Source organism: Salvelinus alpinus, chromosome 9 (assembly GCF_045679555.1).
Source record: "Salvelinus alpinus chromosome 9, SLU_Salpinus.1, whole genome shotgun sequence".
Taxonomy (NCBI): Eukaryota; Metazoa; Chordata; class Actinopteri; order Salmoniformes; family Salmonidae; genus Salvelinus; species Salvelinus alpinus.
The window spans coordinates 6433469-6461007 of NC_092094.1; the positions used below are offsets into that span (position 1 = coordinate 6433469).

The 27539-nt window shown below is 48.7% G+C and overlaps 1 protein-coding gene across 2 annotated transcripts in view; it reads left to right on the plus strand.

Annotated features, from left to right (window-relative positions):
- Nucleotides 1-27539, plus strand: part of LOC139584213 (tetraspanin-18B-like) — a 153676-nt gene that overhangs the window by 113839 nt on the left and 12298 nt on the right. The gene's annotated exons all lie outside the window — the stretch shown is intronic.

Consider the following 27539-nt stretch of genomic DNA (forward strand, 5'->3'; position numbering starts at 1 on the left):
ACAAAACATCTAAGACCTCCTGGGCAAAAAAACATAAACATTTATTACCGATTTCTTGAGTTATCTTAGATTAATTCGGACTATTTTGAGAATATCTACACCGACTACGGCATCTCAAGATGGACAAACAGTACTATTGCTGCTTTTTTCCCTCGTTTTTCAATCGAAGGTCTTTTAAAGTCCAAGTTCTGCTAGAAGCTGTATGCAGATTGCTTTAGAAGGAGGTAGAGGAAGAGGAGGAGGAGTGGTGAAGAGCAGGAGGAGGAGGAAGAGGAGGAAGAGGAGGAAGATGAGGAGGAGGAGCAGGAAGAGGAGGAGGAATAGGAGGAGGAGGAGCAGGAGGAGTGGTGAAGAGGAGAAGGAGGGTGAGATGGAGGATCAGGGAGTTTCTAGGGAGTTTTTCCTAGCCACCGTGCTTCTACACCTGCATTGCTTGCTGTTTGGGGTTTTAGGCTGGGTTTCTGTACAGCACTTTGAGATATCAGCTGATGTAAGAAGGGCTATATAGTTCAGACTGAGGCGACTGTGGTATTTAATCAGACTATAGTTCAGTATTGTGCCAGTATTGTGCCAGTATTGTTCAGTATTGTGCCTCGGACTCACTCACTGGGGCTGTGCCAGCATGAAGAGCTCCCCCCCTCCCCAGAGGCCATAAAGGGGAGTACTGATTTATGTCCACTGGCATGCCACAGCTTCTAAAACTGTAACGTTAATACGCACCAAGGCCTTTCCCAATAGCTGTTTGGCTCCAAATGCCTGTGATGATTTTGCTTCTAGTCTAAACAAGGCTTTTTACTACAATGAATATAAATGCTAAAGAGTTCTGCTTGACTGAGGGAATTCATCAGAGACCAGACACGCCATTCTGTTGTGGTGTACAGTACAGTAGAGGTATTGTTTATCCTACTCAGACCCAAGTACCTTGCCTGAGGGCAGAGGACTAGCAGTGCTCTATGTTATGTTTTAGGCGTTACAGTTTGACCATGAGATCGCTGTATACTCTTTAGTATTTATTAGGATCTCCAACATTAGCTGCTGCCAAGATCTAATCATAAAGTCCATGTGAGTCCAACAGCTCTGAGCTTCACACTTCCTCTGTGAGTTTAGTTCCAGCTGTGGTATACAGTGTGCTGTAGCTGGTCTGTGAGTTGAGTTCCAGCTGTGGTATACAGTGTGCTGTAGCTGGTCTGTGAGTTGAGTTCCAGCTGTGGTATACAGTGTGCTGTAGCTGGTCTGTGAGTTGAGTTCCAGCTGTGGTATACAGTGTGCTGTAGCTGGTCTGTGAGTTTAGTTCCAGCTGTGGTATACAGTGTGCTGTAGCTGGTCTGTGAGTTGAGTTCCAGCTGTGGTATACAGTGTGCTGTAGCTGGTCTGTGAGTTTAGTTCCAGCTGTGGTATACAGTGTGCTGTAGCTGGTCTGTGAGTTGAGTTCCAGCTGTGGTATACAGTGTGCTGTAGCTGGTCTGTGAGTTTAGTTCCAGCTGTGGTATACAGTGTGCTGTAGCTGGTCTGTGAGTTGAGTTCCAGCTGTGGTATACAGTGTGCTGTAGCTGGTCTGTGAGTTTAGTTCCAGCTGTGGTATACAGTGTGCTGTAGCTGGTCTGTGAGTTTAGTTCCAGCTGTGGTATACAGTGTGCTGTAGCTGGTCTGTGAGTTGAGTTCCAGCTGTGGTATACAGTGTGCTGTAGCTGGTCTGTGAGTTTAGTTCCAGCTGTGGTATACAGTGTGCTGTAGCTGGTCTGTGAGTTTAGTTCCAGCTGTGGTATACAGTGTGCTGTAGCTGGTCTGTGAGTTTAATTCCAGCTGTGGTATACAGTGTGCTGTAGCTGGTCTGTGAGTTTAGTTCCAGCTGTGGTATACAGTGTGCTGTAGCTGGTCTGTGAGTTGAGTTCCAGCTGTGGTATACAGTGTGCTGTAGCTGGTCTGTGAGTTTAGTTCCAGCTGTGGTATACAGTGTGCTGTAGCTGGTCTGTGAGTTTAGTTCCAGCTGTGGTATACAGTGTGCTGTAGCTGGTCTGTGAGTTGAGTTCCAGCTGTGGTATACAGTGTGCTGTAGCTGGTCTGTGAGTTGAGTTCCAGCTGTGGTATACAGTGTGCTGTAGCTGGTCTGTGAGTTGAGTTCCAGCTGTGGTGTATAGCCTGTAACACAGCTGGTCTGTGAGTTGAATTCCAGCTGTGGGCTGCAGCCTGTAACACAGTCGTTATCTGTGTGTAGCTGGTCTGTGAGTTGAATTCCAGCTGTGGGCTGCAGCCTGTAACACAGCTGGTCTGTGAGTTGAATTCCAGCTGTGGGCTACAGCCTGTAACACAGTCGTTATCTGTGTGTAGCTGGTCTGTGAGTTGCCCTCGACAGCACAGGAAATTCTTAGAACACTCTGTCTTTGTGTGTTCAATGTTGTCTTGTGTCTTTATATCATCTCTATACAATGTAGTGTGCACTGCAGTAGCTAGTTAGCTGTTTGGCATGAACAACCACTTCAAAGAGCACCACAGCAACAGCAGCAGCAGCAGCAGCAGAGCCCAGCAGAGCCCAGGGCTCATTCTCTCTTAATTGGAGGTTCATTAAGGGACATGCTGCGCCCCAGGGGAGAACTGTATTTCTCTCTCTCTCTCTCTCTCTCTCTCTCTCTCTCTCTCTCTCTCTCTCTCTCTCTCTCTCTCTCTCTCTCTCTCTCTCTCTCTCTCTCTCTCTCTCTCTCTCTCTCTCTCTCTCTCTCTCTCTCTCTGTCTCTCTCTCTGTCTCTCTCTGTCTCTCTCTCTCTCTCTCTCTCTCTCTCTCGCTCTCTCTCTCTCTCTCTCTCTTCTGTTCTCTCTCCATCTCTCTCTCTATTTCTCTCACCCTCTCTTTCTCTCTCGAATGTCTCACGTTGAGTGGTTTACATGCTGAGACTCATTTAATGGAGTTATTCTGCGGAAATATGAAAATGAGATTGAGATGGAGAGTTACGTTACTCAAGCGCGTGTGTGTGTGTGTGGTCCTTCCCTCATTGTCAGGGGTATTAACATGCTCCCGCTGCACGGTGGAGTGGGGACAATCAACCTGGTCCCTAGGCGTCACTTATAGGTGATCATTCAATGGCATTGAAGAGGGGTCAAGTTCCCTCTTCGTGAACCCAGCAGTGTCTGAGGGATTAATTATGACTTGGTATGCATATGCATGGCTCATGTTCGGGGGGGGGGGGGGGGGGGCAGACACAATGGCTGTTTCCCAAACGGCACCCTATACCCTATGGGCCCTGGTCTAAAGTAGTGCACTATATAGGGAATAGGGTTCTATAGGGCTCTGGTCTAAAGTAGTACACTATATAGGGAATAGGGTTCTATAGGACTCTGGTCTAAAGTAGTGCACTATATAGGGAATAGGGTTCTATAGGGCCCTGGTCTAAAGTAGTGCACTATATAGGGAATAGGGTTCTATAGGGCCCTGGTCTAAAGTAGTGCACTATATAGGGAATAGGGTTCTATAGGGCCCTGGTCTAAAGTAGTACACTATATAGGGAATAGGGTTCTATAGGGCCCTGGTCTAAAGTAGTGCACTATATAGGGAATAGGGTTCTATGGGGCCCTGGTCTAAAGTAGTGCACTATATAGGGAATAGGGTTCTATAGGGCTCTGGTCTAAAGTAGTGCACTATATAGGGAATAGGGTTCTATAGGGCCCTGGTCTAAAGTAGTACACTATATAGGGAATAGGGTTCTATAGGGCACTGGTCTAAAGTAGTGCACTATATAGGGAATAGGGTTCTATAGGGCCCTGGTCTAAAGTAGTGCACCATATAGGGAATAGGGTTCTATAGGTCCCTGGTCTAAAGTAGTACACTATATAGGGAATAGGGTTCTATAGGACTCTGGTCTAAAGTAGTGCACTATATAGGGAATAGGGTTCTATAGGGCCCTGGTCTAAAGTAGTGCACTATATAGGGAATAGGGTTCTATAGGGCCCTGGTCTAAAGTAGTGCACTATATAGGGAATAGGGTTCTATAGGGCTCTGGTCTAAAGTAGTGCACTATATAGGGAACAGGGTTCTATAGGACTCTGGTCTAAAGTAGTGCACTATATAGGGAACAGGGTTCCATGTTGCTCAGAGCAGACACAGTGTCCTTGTCCTGCTGGTACTGAAGGGGGGATAGAGGTCAGATGATGGGTGTGATAGGGGGGAGACGGAGGAATAGAGTCACTTCATTACTGTCCTAGGTGGAGGCAGGAGATAGAAGGGGGAACTGGGGGATGAGAGGGGTGGTAGGGAGAGATAGAGGGGGTGGTAGGGGGAGATAGAGGGGGAGATAGAGGGGGTGGTAGGGGGAGATAGAGGGGAGATAGAGGGGGTGGTAGGGGGAGATAGAGGGGGTGGTAGGGGGAGATAGAGGGGGTGGTAGGGGGAGATAGAGGGGGAGATAGAGGGGGTGGTAGGGGGAGATAGAGGGGGTGGTAGGGGGAGATAGAGGGGGTGGTAGGGGGAGATAGAGGGGGTGGTAGGGGGAGATAGAGGGGGAAGATTTAGGGGGTGGTAGGGGGAGATAGAGGGGGTGGTAGGGGGAGATAGAGGGGTGGTAGGGAGAGATAGAGGGGTGGTAGGGAGAGATAGAGGGGGTGGTAGGGGAGACAGAGGGGTGGTAGGGGGAGACAGAGGGGTGTTAGGGGGAGACAGAGGGGGTGGTAGGGAGAGATAGAGGGAGAGTTAGGGGGAGATAGAGGGGGTGTTAGGGAGAGAGAGGGGGTGGTAGGGAGAGATAGAGGGCGAGACAGATGGGGCGGTAGGGGGAGATAGAGGGGTGGTAGGGGGAGACAGAGGGGGTGGTAGGGGGAGACAGAGGGGTGGTAGGGGAAGACAGAGGGAGAGTTAGGGGGAGATAGAGGGGGTGTTAGGGAGAGAGAGGGGGTGGTAGGGGGAGACAGAGGGAGAGTTAGGGGGAGATAGAGGGGTGGTAGGGGAGACAGAGGGGTGGTAGGGGGAGATAGAGGGGTGGTATGGGGAGATAGAGGGGGTGGTAGGGGGAGATAGAGGGGGAGTTAGGGAGAGACAGAGGGGGAGTTAGGGAGAGATAGAGGGGTGGTATGGGGAGATAGAGGGGTGGTAGGGGGAGATAGAGGGGGTGGTAGGGGGAGACAGAGGGAGAGTTAGGGGGAGACAGAGGGGGTGGTAGGGAGAGATAGAGGGAGAGTTAGGGGGAGACAGAGGGGGTGGTAGGGAGAGATAGAGGGGGAGTTAGGGAGAGACAGAGGGGGAGTTAGGGAGAGATAGAGGGGTGGTATGGGGAGATAGAGGGGTGGTAGGGGGAGATAGAGGGGTGGTAGGGGGAGACAGAGGGGTGGTAGGGGGAGACAGAGGGAGAGTTAGGGGGAGACAGAGGGGGTGGTAGGGAGAGATAGAGGGCGAGACAGATGGGGCGGTAGGGGGAGATAGAGGGGTGGTAGGGGGAGACAGAGGGGGTGGTAGGGGGAGACAGAGGGGTGGTAGGGGAGACAGAGGGGTGGTAGGGGGAGACAGAGGGGGTGGTAGGGAGAGATAGAGGGCGAGACAGATGGGGCGGTAGGGGGAGATAGAGGGGTGGTAGGGGGAGACAGAGGGGGTGGTAGGGGGAGACAGAGGGGTGGTAGGGGAGACAGAGGGGTGGTAGGGGGAGACAGAGGGAGAGTTAGGGGGAGATAGCGGGGGTGTTAGGGAGAGAGAGGGGGTGGTAGGGGGAGATAGAGGGGGTGGTAGGGAGAGATAGAGGGGGTGGTAGGGGAGACAGAGGGGTGTTAGGGGGAGACAGAGGGGTGGTAGGGGGAGACAGAGGGGTGGTAGGGGGAGACAGAGGGGGAGTTAGGGAGAGACAGAGGGGGAGTTAGGGAGAGATAGAGGGGTGGTATGGGGAGATAGAGGGGTGGTAGGGGGAGATAGAGGGGGAGTTAGGGGGAGACAGAGGGGGTGGTAGAGCAGGAGAAGGACAAGGGAATAGAGTCACTTCATTAATCGTGCTGAAAGTGTCACCCTCTAGTGTCACCCTGAAAACCCCATCCAGACTATTTTTAAAGTGAACACACTAGCGCTCTGGTTTTTCATTTAACCTTTGCAGGTTATTATTATTTGAAATCAAATCTATATGGCAAAAGAGACCAGTTTGAATGTTATTGTATTTCTATGTCTCTTCCGTTGGCAGGCTGAGAGACGCTGATTGGCTCGGCCTGTGTAAAGTGCAGATAGTGTGGACTGTAGCGCAAGATAGGGAGGAGCCGTGTGCCCAGCCAATCGGCTCTCTCCCCCCCCCCCCCTCAGAACCCAGAGAGTTAGAGGAAGGTTTGCTTTGAGGACAGAGGGGGAGTCCCTTTTATTACTGGGAGAGAAGTCCTGTAGGTCATGTGGGACTGTGTCCTCATTACGGAGCTCTGCTAACTGTCTCTCTGTTCCCCCCCCCCCCCCCTGAAAGCTGATCTAGGATCTGTTCTCTCTACCCAAGAGAAAACATCAGCCAATCTGTTCCCAGATCAGTAACGACTAGCTGACCACAGAGTGTAAACATGTCTTTGAGATGAGTCTTGTGCCGCGCGTGGCAAGATCTATGACATCCATAAAGGGACAAGCTGTAGACTAGAGGGTTGTGGGAGTGTGTGTGTGTGTGTGTGTGTGTGTGTGTGTGTGTGTGTGTGTGTGTGCGTGTGCGTGTGCGTGTGCGTGTGTGTGTGTAACTAAACAGTACCTCAGGCCACGCCGTTGTTTTAATAATGTCTCTTTCATCAGACAGAAAAAAACTATTCTCACTGTCACAGCATCTGATCACACTGCAGTAGTGTCTCTCTCAGTAGTGTCTCTGTGTGTCAGTGTCCCTCTCAGTAGTGTCTTGTCTCTCTGCATCAGTGTCCACCTCAGTAGTGTCTCTCTGCATCAGTGTCCATCTCAGTAGTGTCTCTGTGCATCAGTGTCCCTCTCAGTAGTGTCTTGTCTCTCTGCATCAGTGTCCACCTCAGTAGTGTCTCTGTGCATCAGTGTCCATCTCAGTAGTGTCTCTGTGCATCAGTGTCCATCTCAGTAGTGTCTTGTCTCTCTGCATCAGTGTCCCTCTCAGTAGTGTCTCTCTGCATCAGTGTCCCTCTCAGTAGTGTCTCTCTGCATCAGTGTCCCTCTCAGTAGTGTCTCTGTGTATCAGTGTCCATCTCAGTAGTGTCTCTGTGTATCAGTGTCCCTCTCAGTAGTGTCTTGTCTCTGTGCATCAGTGTCCCTCTCAGTAGTGTCTCTCTGCATCAGTGTCCCTCTCAGTAGTGTCTCTGTGTATCAGTGTCCCTCTCAGTAGTGTCTCTGTGTATCAGTGTCCCTCTCAGTAGTGTCTTGTCTCTCTGCATCAGTGTCCACCTCAGTAGTGTCTCTCTGCATCAGTGTCCCTCTCAGTAGTGTCTCTGTGCGTCAGTGTCCCTCTCAGTAGTGTCTTGTCTCTCTGCATCAGTGTCCACCTCAGTAGTGTCTCTCTGCATCAGTGTCCCTCTCAGTAGTGTCTCTGTGCGTCAGTGTCCCTCTCAGTAGTGTCTTGTCTCTGTGCATCAGTGTCCCTCTCAGTAGTGTCTTGTCTCTCTGCATCAGTGTCCCTCTCAGTAGTGTCTCTGTGCATCAGTGTCCCTCTCAGTAGTGTCTCTCTGCATCAGTGTCCCTCTCAGTAGTGTCTCTCTGCATCAGTGTCCCTCTCAGTAGTGTCTTGTCTCTCTGCATCAGTGTCCACCTCAGTAGTGTCTTGTCTCTGTGCATCAGTGTCCCTCTCAGTAGTGTCTTGTCTCTCTGCATCAGTGTCCATCTCAGTAGTGTCTCTGTGCGTCAGTGTCCCTCTCAGTAGTGTCTTGTCTCTCTGCATCAGTGTCCACCTCAGTAGTGTCTTGTCTCTCTGCATCAGTGTCCCTCTCAGTAGTGTCTCTGTGCATCAGTGTCCATCTCAGTAGTGTCTCTCTGCATCAGTGTCCCTCTCAGTAGTGTCTTGTCTCTGTGCGTCAGTGTCCCTCTCAGTAGTGTCTTGTCTCTGTGCATCAGTGTCCCTCTCAGTAGTGTCTTGTCTCTGTGCGTCAGTGTCCCTCTCAGTAGTGTCTTGTCTCTGTGCATCAGTGTCCCTCTCAGTAGTGTCTTGTCTCTCTGCATCAGTGTCCCTCTCAGTAGTGTCTCTGTGCATCAGTGTCCATCTCAGTAGTGTCTCTCTGCATCAGTGTCCATCTCAGTAGTGTCTCTGTGCGTCAGTGTCCCTCTCAGTAGTGTCTTGTCTCTCTGCATCAGTGTCCCTCTCAGTAGTGTCTCTGTGCATCAGTGTCCATCTCAGTAGTGTCTCTCTGCATCAGTGTCCCTCTCAGTAGTGTCTCTGTGCGCCAGTGTCCCTCGCAGTAGTGTCTTGTCTCTGTGCGTCAGTGTCCCTCTCAGTAGTGTCTCTGTGCGTCAGTGTCCCTCTCAGTAGTGTCTTGTCTCTCTGCATCAGTGTCCACCTCAGTAGTGTCTTGTCTCTCTGCATCAGTGTCCCTCTCAGTAGTGTCTCTGTGCATCAGTGTCCATCTCAGTAGTGTCTCTCTGCATCAGTGTCCCTCTCAGTAGTGTCTCTGTGCGCCAGTGTCCCTCTCAGTAGTGTCTTGTCTCTGTGCGTCAGTGTCCCTCTCAGTAGTGTCTCTGTGCATCAGTGTCCCTCTCAGTAGTGTCTCTCTGCATCAGTGTCCCTCTCAGTAGTGTCTCTGTGCGTCAGTGTCCCTCTCAGTAGTGTCTTGTCTCTGTGCATCAGTGTCCCTCTCAGTAGTGTCTCTCTGTGCATCAGTGTCCCTCTCAGTAGTGTCTCTCTGTGCATCAGTGTCCATCTCAGTAGTGTCTCTCTGCATCAGTGTCCCTCTCAGTAGTGTCTTGTCTCTCTGCATCAGTGTCCCTCTCAGTAGTGTCTCTGTGCATCAGTGTCCATCTCAGTAGTTTCTTGTCTCTGCATCAGTGTCCACCTCAGTAGTTTCTTGTCTCTGCATCAGTGTCCACCTCAGTAGTTTCTTGTCTCTGCATCAGTGTCCACCTCAGTAGTGTCTTGTCTCTCTGCATCAGTGTCCACCTCAGTAGTGTCTTGTCTCTCTGCATCAGTGTCCACCTCAGTAGTGTCTTGTCTCTCTGCATCAGTGTCCATCTCAGTGTGTGGTTCTATGTCTCTCTAATGTGTCCTGTGGTTCAGTACAGTATGATGTGTCCTGTGGTTCAGTACAGTAGGATGTGTCCTGTGGTTCAGTACAGTATGATGTGTTCAGTACAGTATGATGTGTTCAGTACAGTATGATGTGTTCAGTACAGTATGATGTGTTCAGTACAGTATGATGTGTCCTGTGGTTCATTACAGTATGATGTGTTCTGTGGTTCAGTACAGTATGATGTGTTCAGTACAGTATGATGTGTTCTGTGGTTCAGTATAGTATGATGTGTTCTGTGGTTCAGTACAGTATGATGTGTTCTGTGGTTCAGTACAGTATGATGTGTTCAGTACAGTATGATGTGTTCTGTGGTCCAGTACAGTATGATGTGTTCAGTACAGTATGATGTGTTCTGTGGTTCAGTATAGTATGATGTGTTCTGTGGTTCAGTACAGTATGATGTGTTCTGTGGTTCAGTACAGTATGATGTGTTCTGTGGTTCAGTACAGTATGATGTGTCCTGTGGTTCATTAAAGTATGATGTGTCCTGTGGTTCAGTACAGTAGGATGTGTTCAGTACGGTATGATGTGTTCAGTACAGTATGATGTGTTCAGTACAGTATGATGTGTTCAGTACAGTATGATGTGTTCAGTACAGTATGATGTGTTCAGTACAGTATGATGTGTTCAGTACAGTATGATGTGTTCAGTACAGTATGATGTGTCCTGTGGTTCATTACAGTATGATGTGTCCTGTGGTTCAGTACAGTAGGATGTGTTCAGTACGGTATGATATGTTCAGTACAGTATGATGTGTTCAGTACAGTATGATGTGTTCAGTACAGTATGATGTGTTCAGTACAGTATGATGTGTTCAGTACAGTATGATGTGTTCAGTACAGTATGGTGTGTCCTGTGGTTCATTACAGTATGATGTGTCCTGTGGTTCAGTACAGTATGATGTGTCCTGTGGTTCAGTACAGTAGGATGTGTTCTGTGGTTCATTCATCACCGTTGCTCTAGAGCACACAAAAAACTATACATACCTCGGCCTAAACATCAGCGCCACAGGTAACTTCCAGAAAGCCGTGAACGATCTGAGAGACAAGACAAGGTCCTTCTATGCCATCAAAAGGAACATGAAATTTGACATCCCAATTAGGATCTGGCTACAAATACTAGAATCAGTTATTAAACCCATTGCCCTTTATGGTTGTGAGGTCTGGGGTTCGCTCACCAACCAAGAATTCACAAAATGGGACACACACCAAATTGAGTCTCTTCATGCAGAATTCTGCAACAATATCCTCTGTGTACAATGTAAAACACCAAATAATGCATGCAGGCCGATACCCGCTAAATATCAAAATCCAGAAAAGAGCCGCTAAATTCTACAACCACCTAAAAGGAAGTGATTCCCAAACCTTTCATAACAAATCCATCACCTACAGAGAGATGAACCTGGAGAAGAGTCCCCTAAGCAAGCTGGTCCTGGGGCTCTGTTCACAAACACATACAGAGCCCCAGGATAGTAATACAATTAGACCCAACCAAATCTTGAGAATAGTAAAAGAGAATTACTTGACACATTGGAAAGAATTAACAAAAAAACAGAGCAAACTAGAATGCTATTTGGCCCTAAACAGAGAGTACACAGTGGCAGAATACCTGACCACTGTGACTGACCCAAACTTAAGGAAAGCTTTGACTATGTACAGACTCAGTGAGCATAGCCTTGCTATTGAGAAAGGCCGCCGCAGGCAGACCTGGCTCTCAAGTGAAGACAGGCTATGTGCACACTGCCCACAAAATGAGGTGGAAACTGAGCTGCACTTCCTAACCTCCTGCCAAATGTATGACCATATTAGAGACACATATTTCCCTCAGATTACACAGACCCACAAAGAATTTGAAAACAAACCCAATTTTGATAAACTCCCATATTTATTGGGTGAAATACCAAAGTGTGTCATCACAGCATCAATATGTGTGACCTGTTGCCACAAGAAAAGGGCAACCAGTGAAGAACAAACACCATTGTAAATACAACCCATATTATTTTATTTATTTTTCCTTTTGTACTTTGACTATTTGCACATAAAATGACATTTGAAATGTCTTTATTCTTTTCAGTGTAATGTTTACTGTTAATTTTTTTAATTTATTTCACTTTTGTTATTATCTATTTCACTTGCTTTGGCAATGTAAACATATGTTTCCCATCCCAATAAATCCCCTTGAAATGAAATTGAATTGAATTGAGAGAGAGAGAGAGAGAGAGAGAGAGAGAGAGAGAGAGAGAGAGAGAGAGAGAGAGAGAGAGAGAGAGAGAGAGAGAGAGAGAGAGAGAGAGAGAGAGAGAGAGAGAGAGAGAGAGAGAGCTCAGAAATGTTGTTTGGAGCTTTAAACATGTGTTAGGCTGTGAGAGACATTTCAGCCGTCCATCTCCCCCTTCCTCCTCCTCCTCCTCCTCTTCTGACCCCCTTCCTCCTCCCTCCTCCTCCTCCTCCTCTTCCACATCTCCTGCATCCCTCGGGCCTGTATTAAATGGTTTTCCTCTCATTCCAGGGGATTGAAGATAGGGAACAGGAGGGATAAGAGAAAGAAGACCTCTTGACACTTTCCCTCTGTGAGCTGTAATATATGCATATCTCAATTAAGACCTCCGGTAAAGGGGGGGTCAGGGAGAGGTGTGTGCGTGTGTGTGTGTGTGTGTGTGTGTGTGTGTGTGTGTGTGTGTGTGTGTGTGTGTGTGTGTGTGTGTGTGTGTGTGTGTGTGTGTGTGTGTGTGTGTGTGTGTGTGTGTGTGTGTGTGTGTGGCTGATTTTAAAGATTCACTGGCTATGAGGGGCGAGGCTATCTGGCTCTTAGTGAATCGTCAGGAGGGATGATCAATACCTAAGTGTATTATGATGATTGAGAGGAGGTATTTAACCAAGCTTCTAAATCAATTTCCTCTGTCTCTATGGAGAGGATGGAAGGAGGGAGGGAGGGAGGGAGGGAGGGAGGGAGGGAGGGAGGGAGGGAGGGAGGGAGGGAGGGAGGGAGGGAGGGAGGGAGAAGAGGAGAGAATAATCATCTGACTAGGAAAATGAAGGAAGCTAAAGACTACAGTACTTTATGCACAAAGAGTTCCCTTTGAGGTACCCAGTCTGCACTCTCACGTACACAGGAGCACAAAGAGTTCCCTTTGAGGTACCCAGTCTGCACTCTCACGTACACAGGAGCACAGAGAGTTCCCTTTGAGGTACCCAGTCTGCACTCTCACGTACACAGGAGCACAGAGAGTTCCCTTTGAGGTACCCAGTCTGCACTCTCACGTACACAGGAGCACAGAGAGTTCCCTTTGAGGTACCCAGTCTGCACTCTCACGTACACAGGAGCACAGAGAGTTCCCTTTGAGGTACCCAGTCTGCACTCTCACGTACACAGGAGCACAGAGAGTTCCCTTTGAGGTACCCAGTCTGCACTCTCACGTACACAGGAGCACAAAGAGTTCCCTTTGAGGTACCCAGTCTGTACTTAGTTACTCTCTTGTTAAAGTAACTGCCCAGTGTTTCCAGAATTCTATGAAATATTAACCGATAATATATATTATAATATATAATAATCGATAATTACTATATGAAATAGATTTCTTACAATGTTTAAAAAAAATAAAAAAAAATCTGTGTTTGAATGGTGTGGGCGTGTTTATTATTTAAAAAAAATGTAACCTTTATTTAACTAGACAAGTCAGTTAAGAACAAATTCTTATTTACAATGACGGCCTACCGGGGAACAGTGGGTTTAACTGCCTTGTTCAGGGGGCAGAACGACAGATTTTTACCTTGTCAACTCTGGGATTAATCCAGCAACCTTCTTGGTTACTGGCTCCAACCAGTAGGCTACCTGCTGCCCCGTGTACCGGTCCCTAAAAATATTCATGCTAGCTCATCTACATCTAGACAGCTGATTCATCCTCATCAGGGATATTTTTAAATATTTTTTATTTAACTAGGCAAGTCAGTTAAGAACAAATTCTTATTTACAATGACGGCCTGCTCTGGCTAAACCCAGACGACGCTGGGCCAATTGTGCGCCGCCCTACGGGACTCCCAATCACGGCCAGATGTGATACAGCCTGGATTCTAACCAGGGACTGTAGTGATGACCGCTGCGCCACGAGGGAGCCCCCATAAGGCCCCTTGAGGAAATAAAAAGCATTTTTTAAACAGTCTGAATTAGATTTTTTTTTAAGTGTTTTTTTTTCTCCTTTTTGTTTTGCATTGGCAACAAATATGAGTATAGGACGAGTCAACAACATTATTTACATATAAAGTTAACAGAATATGAACTTTTAAAAGTGAGATTTTCACCGGACAGTTACTTTAAATATGGACACACGTTTAGTCAGCGCTGGTTCACTCTGATCTAAAACAACGACAGCTTTTTGTGTTCCAGGGTATTTTAGGAGTTCACAACACATCCTCTAGTAAGGGCCCTCTTTCTTTTAATGTAATGAGGGCCCCCACCCCCCCACCCCACCCTGCCGCCCTGTTCTCGCAAGGCTATCCCTCTACCCGACACCACTCTCTCTGATGAGGCCCATCCAGGAAGCACTCCAGCCTAATGAAGGACAACAACCCTTTTTTTAAAAATCAGGACAGCATGTCGGTCCTGTCCTTCTATCCTGTCCCTGTACCAGACACACACACACACACACACACACACACACACACACACACACACACACACACACACACACACACACACACACACACACACACACACACACACACACACACACACACACACACACACACACACACACACACACACACACACACACACACACACACACACACACACACACACACACACACACACACACACACACACACACACACACACACAGACACACACACACACACACACACACACACACACACAGAGACACACACACACACACAGAACACACACACACACACAGAACACACACACACCCCCTTCACACCCTGCCCCTATATTACACCCCTGGGTATTCTCTTAAACACTAGCAAAGGAAACCCATGAGGCAGCAATATTAAAGGGGCTTTGGGAAAGATCTTTCATTCATTATTTGACAGTTACTATCTGGAACTGTTATAATAGTTATAATTCTTTATATTATTTAAATTGATAGATATAACCCAGGTTTCAAACTGGCAGAGAAGAAATCACATGAAAAGAGCCAAACATCCAGCTCTAGCCATCCAGGCTGTAACACATCCAGCCCTGATTGGGAGTCCCGTAGGGCGGCGCACAATTGGCCCAGCGTCGTCCGGGTTTAGCCGGAGCAGGCCGTCATTGTAAATAAGAATTTGTTCTTAACTGACTTGCCTAGTTTTAAATAAAGGTTATGTAAAATAAACAAATAGGGAGCGTAGGAGTTGTGAACAGACCTGATCTGGGTAACCACATGAACTCTCACACTCTGCCAAGCTGTTCAAAACAAGATGAAATGGCTTCCATTTTCCGGGTCTTTCTTTCTGACTTCAGACTGTAATCTCCTAATCTTCTGGCTGCCTTTTCCTCTAGTCTGATCTGCTCTGAAAACTCCTCTACTCTCTCTCTCTCTTCTCACTCTGAGGCACTCTTGACTCAGTGGTTAAGACCAGGGCACTCTCTATCGATTCAGGGCTTCATGGTTTTTGAGCAGCAGGTGAGATGACTAGAGCCTCAGCTGTGATTTGAACCTGTCTAATCCTGCCTGATGGGGGGAATGGATGATGTTTAGTTCAGTCTGAAGGGGGAATGGATGATGTTTAGTTCAGTTTGAAGGGGGATGGATGGATGGATGCTGTTTAGTTCAGTCTGAAGGGGGGTGGGGATGGATGATGTTTAGTTCAGTCTGAAGGGGGGATGGATGGATGATGTTTGGTTCAGTCTGAAGGGTGGATGGATGGATGATGTTTGGTTCAGTCTGAAGGGGGGATGGATGGATGATGTTTAGTTCAATCTGATGGGGGGATGGATGGATGATGTTTAGTTCAGTCTGATGGGGGGATGGATGGATGATGTTTAGTTCAGTTTGAAGGGGATGGATGATGTTTAGTTCAGTCTGAAGGGGGGATGGATGGATGATGTTTAGTTCAGTCTGAAGGGGGAGGGATGGATGATGTTTAGTTCAGTCTGAAGGGGGGATGGATGGATGATGTTTAGTTCAGTCTGATGGGGGGAATGGATGATGTTTAGTTCAGTTTGAAGGGGATGGATGATGTTTAGTTCAGTCTGAAGGGGGGATGGATGGATGATGTTTAGTTCAGTCTGAAGGGGGATGGATGGATGATGTTTTGTTCAGTCTGAAGGGGGGATGGATGGATGATGTTTAGTTCAGTCTGAAGGGGGATGGATGGATCAATCAATCAATCAATTTTATTTTATATAGCCCTTCGTACATCAGCTAATATCTCGAAGTGCTGTACAGACACCCAGCCTAAAACCCCAAACAGCTAGTAATGCAGGTGTAGAAGCACGGTGGCTAGGAAAAACTCCCTAGAAAGGCCAAAACCTAGGAAGAAACCTAGAGAGGAACCAGGCTATGAGGGGTGGCCAGTCCTCTTCTGGCTGTGCCGGGTGGAGATTATAACAGAACTATGCCAAGATGTTCAAAAATGTTCATAAGTGACAAGCATGGTCAAATAATAATCATGAATAATTTTCAGTTGGCTTTTCATAGCCGATCATCAAGAGTTGAAAAACAACAGGTCTGGGACAGGTGGCGGTTCCATAACCGCAGGCAGAACAGCTGAAACTGGAATAGCAGCAAGGCCAGGCGGACTGGGGACAGCAAGGAGTCACCACGGCCGGTAGTCCCGACGTATGGTCCTAGGGCTCAGGTCCTCCGAGAGAAAAGAAAGAGAGAAGGAGAAAATTAGAGAGCGCCAAGATTTTCAAAATGTTCATAAATGACAAGCATGGTCAAATAATAATCAGGAATAAATCTCAGTTGGCTTTTCATAGCCGATCATTAAGAGTTGAAAACAGCAGGTCTGGGACAGGTAGGGGTTCCGTAACCGCAGGCAGAACAGTTGAAACTGGAATAGCAGCAAGGCCAGGCGGACTGGGGACAGCAAGGTGTCATCATGCCCGGTAGTCCTGACGTATGGTCCTAGGGCTCAGGTTCTCAGAGAGAAAGAGAGAACGAGAGAATTAGAGAGAGCATACTTAAATTCACACAGGACACTGGATAAGACAGGAGAAGTACTCCAGGTAACCAACTGACCCTAGCCCCCCGACACAAACTACTGCAGCATAAATACTGGAGGCTGAGACAGGAGCGGTCAGGAGACACTGTGGCCCCATCCGAAGAAACCCCCAGACAGGGCCAAACAGGAAGGATATAACCCCACCCACTTTGCCAAAGCACAGCCCCCGCACCACTAGAGGGAAATCCTCAACCACCAACTTACAATCCTGAGACAAGGCCGAGTATAGCCCACAAAGGTCTCCACCACAGCACAAACCAAGGGGGGGCGCCAACCCAGACAGGAAGATCACGTCAGTAACTCAACCCACTCAAGTGACGCACCCCTCCTAGGGACGGCATGAAAGAGCACCAGCAAGCCAGTGACTCAGCCCCTGTAACAGGGTTAGAGGCAGAGAATCCCAGTGGAGAGAGGGGAACCGGCCTGGCAGAGACAGCAAGGGCGGTTCGTTGCTCCAGAGCCTTTCCGTTCACCTTCACACTCCTGGGCCAGACTACACTCAATCATATGACCTACTGAAGAGATAAGTCTTCAGTAAAGACTTAAAGGTTGAGACCGAGTCTGCGTCTCTCACATGGGTAGGCAGACTGTTCCATAAAAATGGAGATCTATAGGAGAAAGCCCTGCCTCCCGCTGTTTGCTTAGAAATTCTAGGGACAATTAGGAGGCCTGCGTCTTGTGACCGTAGCGTACGTATTGGTATGTACGGCAGGACCAACTCGGAAAGATAGGTAGGAGCAAGCCCATGTAACGCTTTATAGGTTAACAGTAAAACCTTGAAATCAGCCCTTGCCTTAACAGGAAGCCAGTGTAGGGAAGCTAGCACTGGAGTAATATGATCAAATTTCTTGGTTCTAGTCAGGATTCTAGCAGCCGTATTTAGCACTAACTGAAGTTTATTTAGTGCTTTATCCGGGTAGCCGGAAAGTAGAGCATTGCAGTAGTCTAACCTAGAAGTAACAAATGCATGGATTAATTTTTCTGCTGTCACGTTCCTGACCTGTTTTCTGTTGTTTTGTATGTGTGTGATGGTCAGGGCGTGAGTTTTGGGTGGGCAGTCTATGTTTGCTGTTTCTATGTTGGTTTTGGGTTGCCTGGTATGGCTCTTAATTAGAGGCAGGTGTTTTGCGTTTTCCTCTAATTGAGAGTCATATTAAGGTAGGTTGTTCTCACTGTTTGTTTGTGGGTGATTGTCTCCTGTGTCAGTGTCTGTATGTTACGCCACACGGGACTGTTCCGGTTTTTGTTAGTTCGTTCGTTTTATGTAGTCTGTTTTCCTGGTTCATGCGTTCTTCACGTTGCATGTAAGTTCGTGTCCAGGTCTGTCTACATTCGTTTATTTGTTTTGTAATTATTCAAGTGTTTGTCGTGTTTTTCCGTTTTGTCTATTAAATCAATATGTATTCACAACCCGCTGCATTTTGGTCAAATCCCTGCTACTCCTCTTCGGATGAGGAGAAGGAGGAAGCCCGTTACAGAATCACCCACCAAACCCAGATCAAGCAGCGGGTTAATGGACAGCAACGACAGCGCACGAAGCAGGATTTATGGTCTTGGGAGCAAGTATTCAACGGAGAAGGACCCTGGGCTAAGGTGGGAGAGAATCGCCGCTCTCGGGAGGAGAAGGAGGCAGCCACAGCCCAGGAGCGCTGGTATGAGGAGGCAGCGCGGCGACGCGGTTGGGAGCCCGAGAGTCAGACCCAAAAATTTCTTGGGGGGGGGCACACGAGGAGTGTGGCAAAGCCGGGTAGGATACCTGAGCCAACTCCCCGTGCTTACCGTGGAGTGAGAGAGCGTCGTACTGGTCAGACACCGTGTTATGCGGTAAAGCGCACGGTGTTCCCAGTACGCGTGCTTAGCCCAGTGCGGGCTATTCCACCTTGCCGCACTGGGAGGGCTAGGTTGGGCATCGAGCCAGATGTCATGAAGCCGGCCCAACGTATCTGGTCTCCAGTACGTCTCCTCGGGCCGGCATACATGGCACCAGCCTTACGAATGGTGTCCCCGGTTCGCCAGCATAGCCCAGTGCGGGCTATTCCACCTCGCCGCACTGGCAGGGCTACGGGCACCATTCAACCTGGTAAGGTTGGGCAGGCTCGGTGCTCAAGAGCACGTGTCCTCCTTCACGGTCCGGTATACCCGGTGCCACCTCCAAGTACCAGTCCACCGGTGGCAGCCCCCCGCACCAGGCTGTCTCTCCGGGTTCTCTCTCCAGCTGCTCCCACCTGTCCAGCGCTGTCAGAGCTTTCCTCCTCTCCAGCGCAGCCAGTGCCTATACCACGCACCAGGCCTACTGTGCGCCTCAGCAGGGCAGAGTCGGCCGTCTGCCCAACGCCTTCTGCACTGCCTGTCTGCCCAGCGCCTTCTGCACTGCCTGTCTGCCCAGCGCCGTCTGAGCCATCTGTCTGCCCAGCGCCGTCTGAGCCATCTGTCTGCCCAGCGCCGTCGGAGCCATCTGTCTGCCCAGCGCCGTCTGAGCCCGTCTGCTCAGCGGCGCCTGAACTGCCCGTCTGCCCAGCGGCGCCTGAACTGCCCGTCTGCCCAGCGGCGCCTGAACTGCCCGTCTGCCCAGCGGCGCCTGAACTGCCCGTCATAGTCCAGGATTATGTGGAAAAACATTAAGATCTACAACATTTATTCCATGGGACAAAACTAGGTCCAGAGTATGACTGTGGCAGTGAGTAGGTCCAGAGACATGTTGGACAAAACCCACTGAGTCGATGATGGCTCCGAAAGACTTTTGGAGTGGGTCTGTGGACTTCTCCATGTGAATATTAAAATCACCAAAAATTAGAATATGATCTGCTATGACTACAAGGTCTGATAGGAATTCAGGAAACTCAGAGAGGAACGCTGTATATGGCCCAGGAGGCCTGTAAACAGTAGCTATAAAAAGTGATTGAGTAGGCTGCATAGATTTCATGACTAGAAGCTCAAAAGACGAAAACGCCATTTTTTTTTTTGTAAATTGAAATTTGCTATCGTAAATGTTAGCAACACCTCCGCCTTTGCGGGATGCACGGGGGATATGGTCACTAGTGTAACCAGGAGGTGAGGCCTCATTTAACACAGTAAATTCATCAGGCTTAAGCCATGTTTCAGTCAGGCCAATCACATCAAGATTATGATCAGTGATTAGTTCATTGACTATGACTGCCTTTGAAGTGAGGGATCTAACATTAAGTAACCCTATTTTGAGATGTGAGGTATCACGATCTCTTTCAATAATGGCAGGAATGGAGGAGGTCTTTATCCTAATAAGATTGCTAAGGCGAACACCGCCATGTTTAGTTTTGCCCAACCTAGGTCGAGGCACAGACACAGTCTCAATGGGTATGGCTGAGCTGACTACACTGACTGTGCTATTGGCAGACTCCACTAAGCTGGCAGGTTGGCTAACAGCCTGCTGCCTGGCCTGCACCCTATTTCATTGTGGGGCTAGAGGAGTTAGAGCCCTATCTATGTTGGTAGATAAGATAAGAGCACCCCTCCAGCTAGGATGGAGTCCGTCACTCCTCAGCAGGTCAGGCTTGGTCCTGTTTGTGGGTGAGTCCCAGAAAGAGGGCCAATTATCTACAAATTCTATCTTTTGGGAGGGGCAGAAAACAGTTTTCAACCAGCGATTGAGTGCTGAGACTCTGCTGTAGAGCTCGTCACTCCCCCTAACTGGGAGGGGGCCAGAGACAATTACTCGATGCCGACACATCTTTCTAGCTGATTTACACGCTGAAGCTATGTTGCACTTGGTGACCTCTGACTGTTTCATCCTAACATCGTTGGTGCCGACGTGGATAACAATATCTCTATACTCTCTACACTCGCCAGATTTAGCTTTAGCCAGCACCATCTTTAGATTAGCCTTAACGTCGGTAGCCCTGCCCCCTGGTAAACAGTGTATGATCGCTGGGTGATTCGCTTTAAGTCTAATACTGCGGGTAATGGAGTCGCCAATGACTAGGGTTTTCAATTTGTCAGAGCTAATGGTGGGAGCCTTCGGCGTCTCAGACCCCGTAACGGGAGGAGTAGAGACAAGAGAAAACTCAGACTCAGACTCCGACTCGCTACATAATGGGGAGAACCGGTTGAAAGTTTCTGTCGGCTGAATGAGCGACACCGGTTGAGCATTCCAACAGCATTTCCCTCCAGAAGCCATGAGAAAGTTGTCCGGCTGCGGGGACTGTGCGGGGGGATTTATACTAACGTTACTATCTGTACTTACTGGTGGCACAGACGCTGTTTCTTCCTTTCCTACACTGAAATTACCCTTGCCTAACGATTGCGTCTGAAGCTGGGCTTGTAGCACAGCTATTCTCGCCGTAAGGCGATCGTTCTCCTGTATATTATGAGTACAGCGAATGCAGTTAGAAGACATCATTTTAATGTTACTACTTAGCTTCGGCTGTTGAAGGTGTTGACGAACCATGTCCAGATAAAGCGTCCGGAGTGAAAAAGTTGAATGAGGGAAAAAAGTTGCGATGGAAAAACTAAAAATATAAACGGTAATTAAAAACAAAACAAAAAAACGTAAAGTTGTCAGCTAGCAAAGTAAAGTAAAGTTGGCAGCAAAACGCACAGCAACACGTCTGCAGACTCAACAGGTAGTGACGCAGGTAGTGACGCAGGAATGTATTGGCCTGAACGTTGGTCAACCTCAGTCCCTCGCAAGGTAGTAATAATGGATGATGTTTAGTTCAGTCTGAAGAGGGGATGGATGGATGGATGATGTTTAGTTCAGTCTGAAGGGGGATGGATGATGTTTAGTTCAGTCTGAAGGGGGATGGATGATGTTTAGTTCAGTCTGAAGGGGATGGATGATGTTTGCTTCAGTCTGAAGGGGGGATGGATGGATGATGTTTAGTTCAGTCTGAAGGGGGATGGATGATGTTTAGTTCAGTCTGAAGGGGGATGGATGATGTTTAGTTCAGTCTGAAGGGGATGGATGATGTTTGCTTCAGTCTGAAGGGGGGATGGATGGATGATGTTTAGTTCAGTCTGAAGGGGATGGATGATGTTTGGTTCAGTCTGAAGGGGGATGGATTGATGATGTTTAGTTCAGTCTGAAGGGGGGATGGATGATGTTTGGTTCAGTCTGAAGGGGGATGGATGGATGATGTTTAGTTCAGTCTGAAGGGGGATGGATGGATGATTTTTAGTTCAGTCTGAAGAGGGATGGATGGATGATGTTTAGTTCAGTCTGAAGGGGGATGGATGATGTTTAGTTCAGTCTGAAGGGGAATGGATGGATGATGTTTAGTTCAGTCTGAAAGAGGGATGGATGATGTTTAGTTCAGTCTGAAGGGGGATGGATGGATGATGTTTTGTTCAGTCTGAAGGGGGGATGGATGGATGATGTTTAGTTCAGTCTGAAGGGGGATGGATGGATGATGTTTAGTTCAGTCTGAAGAGGGGATGGATGGATGGATGATGTTTAGTTCAGTCTGAAGGGGGATGGATGATGTTTAGTTCAGTCTGAAGGGGGATGGATGATGTTTAGTTCAGTCTGAAGGGGATGGATTATGTTTGCTTCAGTCTGAAGGGGGGATGGATGGATGATGTTTGGTTCAGTCTGAAGGGGGATGGATTGATGATGTTTAGTTCAGTCTGAAGGGGGATGGGTGATGTTTAGTTCAGTCTGAAGGGGGGCTGGATGATGTTTGGTTCAGTCTGAAGGGGGATGGATGGATGATGTTTAGTTCAGTCTGAAGGGGGATGGATGGATGATGTTTAGTTCAGTCTGAAGAGGGATGGATGGATGATGTTTAGTTCAGTCTGAAGGGGATGGATGATGTTTAGTTCAGTCTGAAGAGGGATGGATGCTGTTTGGTTCAGTCAGAAGAGGGATGGATGGATGATGTTTAGTTCAGTCTGAAGGGGGGATGGATGGATGATGTTTAGTTCAGTCTGAAGGGGGATGGATGGATGATGTTTAGTTCAGTCTGAAGAGGGGATGGATGGATGGATGATGTTTAGTTCAGTCTGAAGGGGGATGGATGATGTTTAGTTCAGTCTGAAGGGGGATGGATGATGTTTAGTTCAGTCTGAAGGGGATGGATGAAGTTTGGTTCAGTCTGAAGGGGGGATGGATGGATGATGTTTAGTTCAGTCTGAAGGGGATGGATGATGTTTGGTTCAGTCTGAAGGGGGATGGATTGATGATGTTTAGTTCAGTCTGAAGGGGGATGGATGATGTTTAGTTCAGTCTGAAGGGGGGATGGATGATGTTTGGTTCAGTCTGAAGGGGGATGGATGGATGATGTTTGGTTCAGTCTGAAGGGGGATGGATGGATGATGTTTAGTTCAGTCTGAAGGGGGATGGATGATGTTTAGTTCAGTCTGAAGAGGGATGGATGGATGATGTTTAGTTCAGTCTGAAGGGGATGGATGATGTTTAGTTCAGTCTGAAGAGGGATGGATGCTGTTTGGTTCAGTCAGAAGAGGGATGGATGGATGATGTTTAGTTCAGTCTGAAGAGGGGTGGATGGATGATGTTTGGTTCAGTCTGAAGGGGGATGGATGATGTTTAGTTCAGTCTGAAGGGGGATGGATGATGTTTAGTTCAGTCAGAAGAGGGATGGATGGATGATGTTTAGTTCAGTCTGAAGGGGGATGGATGATGTTTGGTTCAGTCAGAAGAGGGATGGATGGATGATGTTTAGTTCAGTCTGAAGAGGGATGGATGCTGTTTGGTTCAGTCAGAAGAGGGATGGATGGATGATGTTTAGTTCAGTCTGAAGGGGGATGGATGATGTTTAGTTCGGTCTGAAGGGGGATGGATGATGTTTAGTTCAGTCTGAAGGGGGGATGGTTGGATGATGTTTAGTTCAGTCTGAAGTGGGATGGATGGATGATGTTTAGTTCAGTCTGAAGAGGGATGGATGGATGATGTTTAGTTCAGTCTGAAGGGGGATGGATGATGTTTAGTTCGGTCTGAAGGGGGATGGATGATGTTTAGTTCAGTCTGAAGGGGGGATGGTTGGATGATGTTTAGTTCAGTCTGAAGAGGGATGGATGGATGATGTTTAGTTCAGTCTGAAGAGGGATGGATGGATGATGTTTAGTTCAGTCTGAAGAGGGATGGATGGATGATGTTTAGTTCAGTCTGAAGGGGGATGGATGATGTTTAGTTCGGTCTGAAGGGGGATGGATGATGTTTAGTTCAGTCTGAAGGGGGGATGGTTGGATGATGTTTAGTTCAGTCTGAAGGGGGATGGATGATGTTTAGTTCAGTCTGAAGAGGGGTGGATGGATGATGTTTGGTTCAGTCTGAAGGGGGATGGATGATGTTTAGTTCGGTCTGAAGGGGGATGGATGATGTTTAGTTCAGTCTGAAGGGGGGATGGTTGGATGATGTTTAGTTCAGTCTGAAGGGGGATGGATGATGTTTAGTTCAGTCTGAAGAGGGGTGGATGGATGATGTTTGGTTCAGTCTGAAGGGGGATGGATGATGTTTAGTTCAGTCTGAAGGGGGATGGATGATGTTTAGTTCAGTCAGAAGAGGGATGGATGGATGATGTTTAGTTCAGTCAGAAGAGGGATGGATGGATGATGTTTAGTTCAGTCTGAAGAGGGATGGATTCAGACACTTCCAGGTCCAAAGTTTTGCTAGTAAATATTAACATAAGTTGTCAGTTACAATTTGAGGTATGTGTTTGTGACGTTGCAGACATGTTGCTGACCCAACCTGTATTGTAGGGTTCTGGTTTCTGAGGATGGGGGAGAAAGTGTTGCAGACCCAACCTGTATTGTAGGGTTCTGGTTTCTGGGGATGGGGGAGAAAGTGTTCCTGACCCAACCTGTATTGTAGGGTTCTGGTTTCTGGGGATGGGGGAGAAAGTGTTGCAGACCCAACCTGTATTGTAGGGTTCTGGTTTCTGGGGATGGGGGAGAAAGTGTTGCAGACCCAACCTGTATTGTAGGGTTCTGGTTTCTGGGGATGGGGGAGAAAGTGTTGCAGACCCAACCTGTATTGTAGGGTTCTGGTTTCTGGGGATGGGGGAGAAAGTGTTGCAGACCCAACCTGTATTGTAGGGTTCTGGTTTCTGGGGATGGGGATGGGGGAGAAAGTGTTGCAGACCCAACCTGTATTGTAGGGTTCTGGTTTCTGGGGATGGGGGAGAAAGTGTTGCTGACCCAACCTGTATTGTAGGGTTCTGGTTTCTGGGGATGGGGATGGGGGAGAAAGTGTTGCAGACCCAACCTGTATTGTAGGGTTCTGGTTTCTGGGGATGGGGGAGAAAGTGTTCCTGACCCAACCTGTATTGTAGGGTTCTGGTTTCTGGGGATGGGGGAGAAAGTGTTGCAGACCCAACCTGTATTGTAGGGTTCTGGTTTCTGGGGATGGGGGAGAAAGTGTTCCTGACCCAACCTGTATTGTAGGGTTCTGGTTTCTGGGGATGGGGGAGAAAGTGTTGCTGACCCAACCTGTATTGTAGGGTTCTGGTTTCTGGGGATGGGGATGGGGGAGAAAGTGTTGCAGACCCAACCTGTATTGTAGGGTTCTGGTTTCTGGGGATGGGGGAGAAAGTGTTCCTGACCCAACCTGTATTGTAGGGTTCTGGTTTCTGGGGATGGGGGAGAAAGTGTTGCAGACCCAACCTGTATTGTAGGGTTCTGGTTTCTGGGGATGGGGGAGAAAGTGTTCCTGACCCAACCTGTATTGTAGGGTTCTGGTTTCTGGGGATGGGGGAGAAAGTGTTGCAGACCCAACCTGTATTGTAGGGTTCTGGTTTCTGGGGATGGGGGAGAAAGTGTTCCTGACCCAACCTGTATTGTAGGGTTCTGGTTTCTGGGGATGGGGGAGAAAGTGTTGCTGACCCAACCTGTATTGTAGGGTTCTGGTTTCTGGGGATGGGGATGGGGGAGAAAGTGTTGCAGACCCAACCTGTATTGTAGGGTTCTGGTTTCTGGGGATGGGGGAGAAAGTGTTCCTGACCCAACCTGTATTGTAGGGTTCTGGTTTCTGGGGATGGGGGAGAAAGTGTTGCAGACCCAACCTGTATTGTAGGGTTCTGGTTTCTGGGGATGGGGGAGAAAGTGTTCCTGACCCAACCTGTATTGTAGGGTTCTGGTTTCTGGGGATGGGGGAGAAAGTGTTCCTGACCCAACCTGTATTGTAGGGTTCTGGTTTCTGGGGATGGGGGAGAAAGTGTTGCAGACCCAACCTGTATTGTAGGGTTCTGGTTTCTGGGGATGGGGGAGAAAGTGTTCCTGACCCAACCTGTATTGTAGGGTTCTGGTTTCTGGGGATGGGGGAGAAAGTGTTGCAGACCCAACCTGTATTGTAGGGTTCTGGTTTCTGGGGATGGGGGAGAAAGTGTTGCAGACCCAACCTGTATTGTAGGGTTCTGGGTCCTGGGGATGGGGGAGAAAGTGTTCCTGACCCAACCTGTACTGTAGGGTTCTGGGTCCTGGGGATGGGGGAGAAAGTGTTCCTGACCCAACCTGTACTGTAGGGTTCTGGGTCCTGGGGATGGGGGAGAAAGTGTTCCTGACCCAACCTGTACTGTAGGGTTCTGGGTCCTGGGGATGGGGGAGAAAGTGTTCCTGACCCAACCTGTACTGTAGGGTTCTGGGTCCTGGGGATGGGGGAGAAAGTGTTCCTGACCCAACCTGTACTGTAGGGTTCTGGGTCCTGGGGATGGGGGAGAAAGTGTTCCTGACCCAACCTGTACTGTAGGGTTCTGGGTCCTGGGGATGGGGGAGAAAGTGTTCCTGACCCAACCTGTACTGTAGGGTTCTGGGTCCTGGGGATGGGGGAGAAAGTGTTCCTGACCCAACCTGTACTGTAGGGTTCTGGGTCCTGGGGATGGGGGAGAAAGTGTTCCTGACCCAACCTGTACTGTAGGGTTCTGGGTCCTGGGGATGGGGGAGAAAGTGTTCCTGACCCAACCTGTACTGTAGGGTTCTGGGTCCTGGGGATGGGGGAGAAAGTGTTCCTGACCCAACCTGTACTGTAGGGTTCTGGGTCCTGGGGATGGGGGAGAAAGTGTTCCTGACCCAACCTGTATTGTAGGGTTCTGGTTTCTGGGGATGGGGGAGAAAGTGTTGCAGACCCAACCTGTATTGTAGGGTTCTGGTTTCTGGGGATGGGGGAGAAAGTGTTCCTGACCCAACCTGTATTGTAGGGTTCTGGTTTCTGGGGATGGGGGAGAAAGTGTTGCAGACCCAACCTGTATTGTAGGGTTCTGGTTTCTGGGGATGGGGGAGAAAGTGTTGCAGACCCAACCTGTATTGTAGGGTTCTGGGTCCTGGGGATGGGGGAGAAAGTGTTCCTGACCCAACCTGTACTGTAGGGTTCTGGGTCCTGGGGATGGGGGAGAAAGTGTTCCTGACCCAACCTGTACTGTAGGGTTCTGGGTCCTGGGGATGGGGGAGAAAGTGTTCCTGACCCAACCTGTACTGTAGGGTTCTGGGTCCTGGGGATGGGGGAGAAAGTGTTCCTGACCCAACCTGTACTGTAGGGTTCTGGGTCCTGGGGATGGGGGAGAAAGTGTTCCTGACCCAACCTGTACTGTAGGGTTCTGGGTCCTGGGGATGGGGGAGAAAGTGTTCCTGACCCAACCTGTACTGTAGGGTTCTGGGTCCTGGGGATGGGGGAGAAAGTGTTCCTGACCCAACCTGTACTGTAGGGTTCTGGGTCCTGGGGATGGGGGAGAAAGTGTTCCTGACCCAACCTGTACTGTAGGGTTCTGGGTCCTGGGGATGGGGGAGAAAGTGTTCCTGACCCAACCTGTACTGTAGGGTTCTGGGTCCTGGGGATGGGGGAGAAAGTGTTCCTGACCCAACCTGTACTGTAGGGTTCTGGGTCCTGGGGATGGGGGAGAAAGTGTTCCTGACCCAACCTGTACTGTAGGGTTCTGGGTCCTGGGGATGGGGGAGAAAGTGTTCCTGACCCAACCTGTACTGTAGGGTTCTGGGTCCTGGGGATGGGGATGGGGGAGAAAGTGTTGCTGGTGCAGGATGCCTGTGGAGATCATGTGCCTGTTTTTCTGTTGAGATTGTATTGGCTGAAATGACAAGCCTGTATGGGCTAGATACTCACTTCGTGCAGGCTACATTTGATAGGAAGAAGTAATTAAGAAATTGGGAGCTGAGTTTTGTGTTTTCTTGACAGAACCGAATCCATTTAAATGACTGGTCTGTCTATATGTGTATCTATAGTGTGTGTGTGTGTGTGTGTGTGTGTGTGTGTGTGTGTGTGTGTGTGTGTGT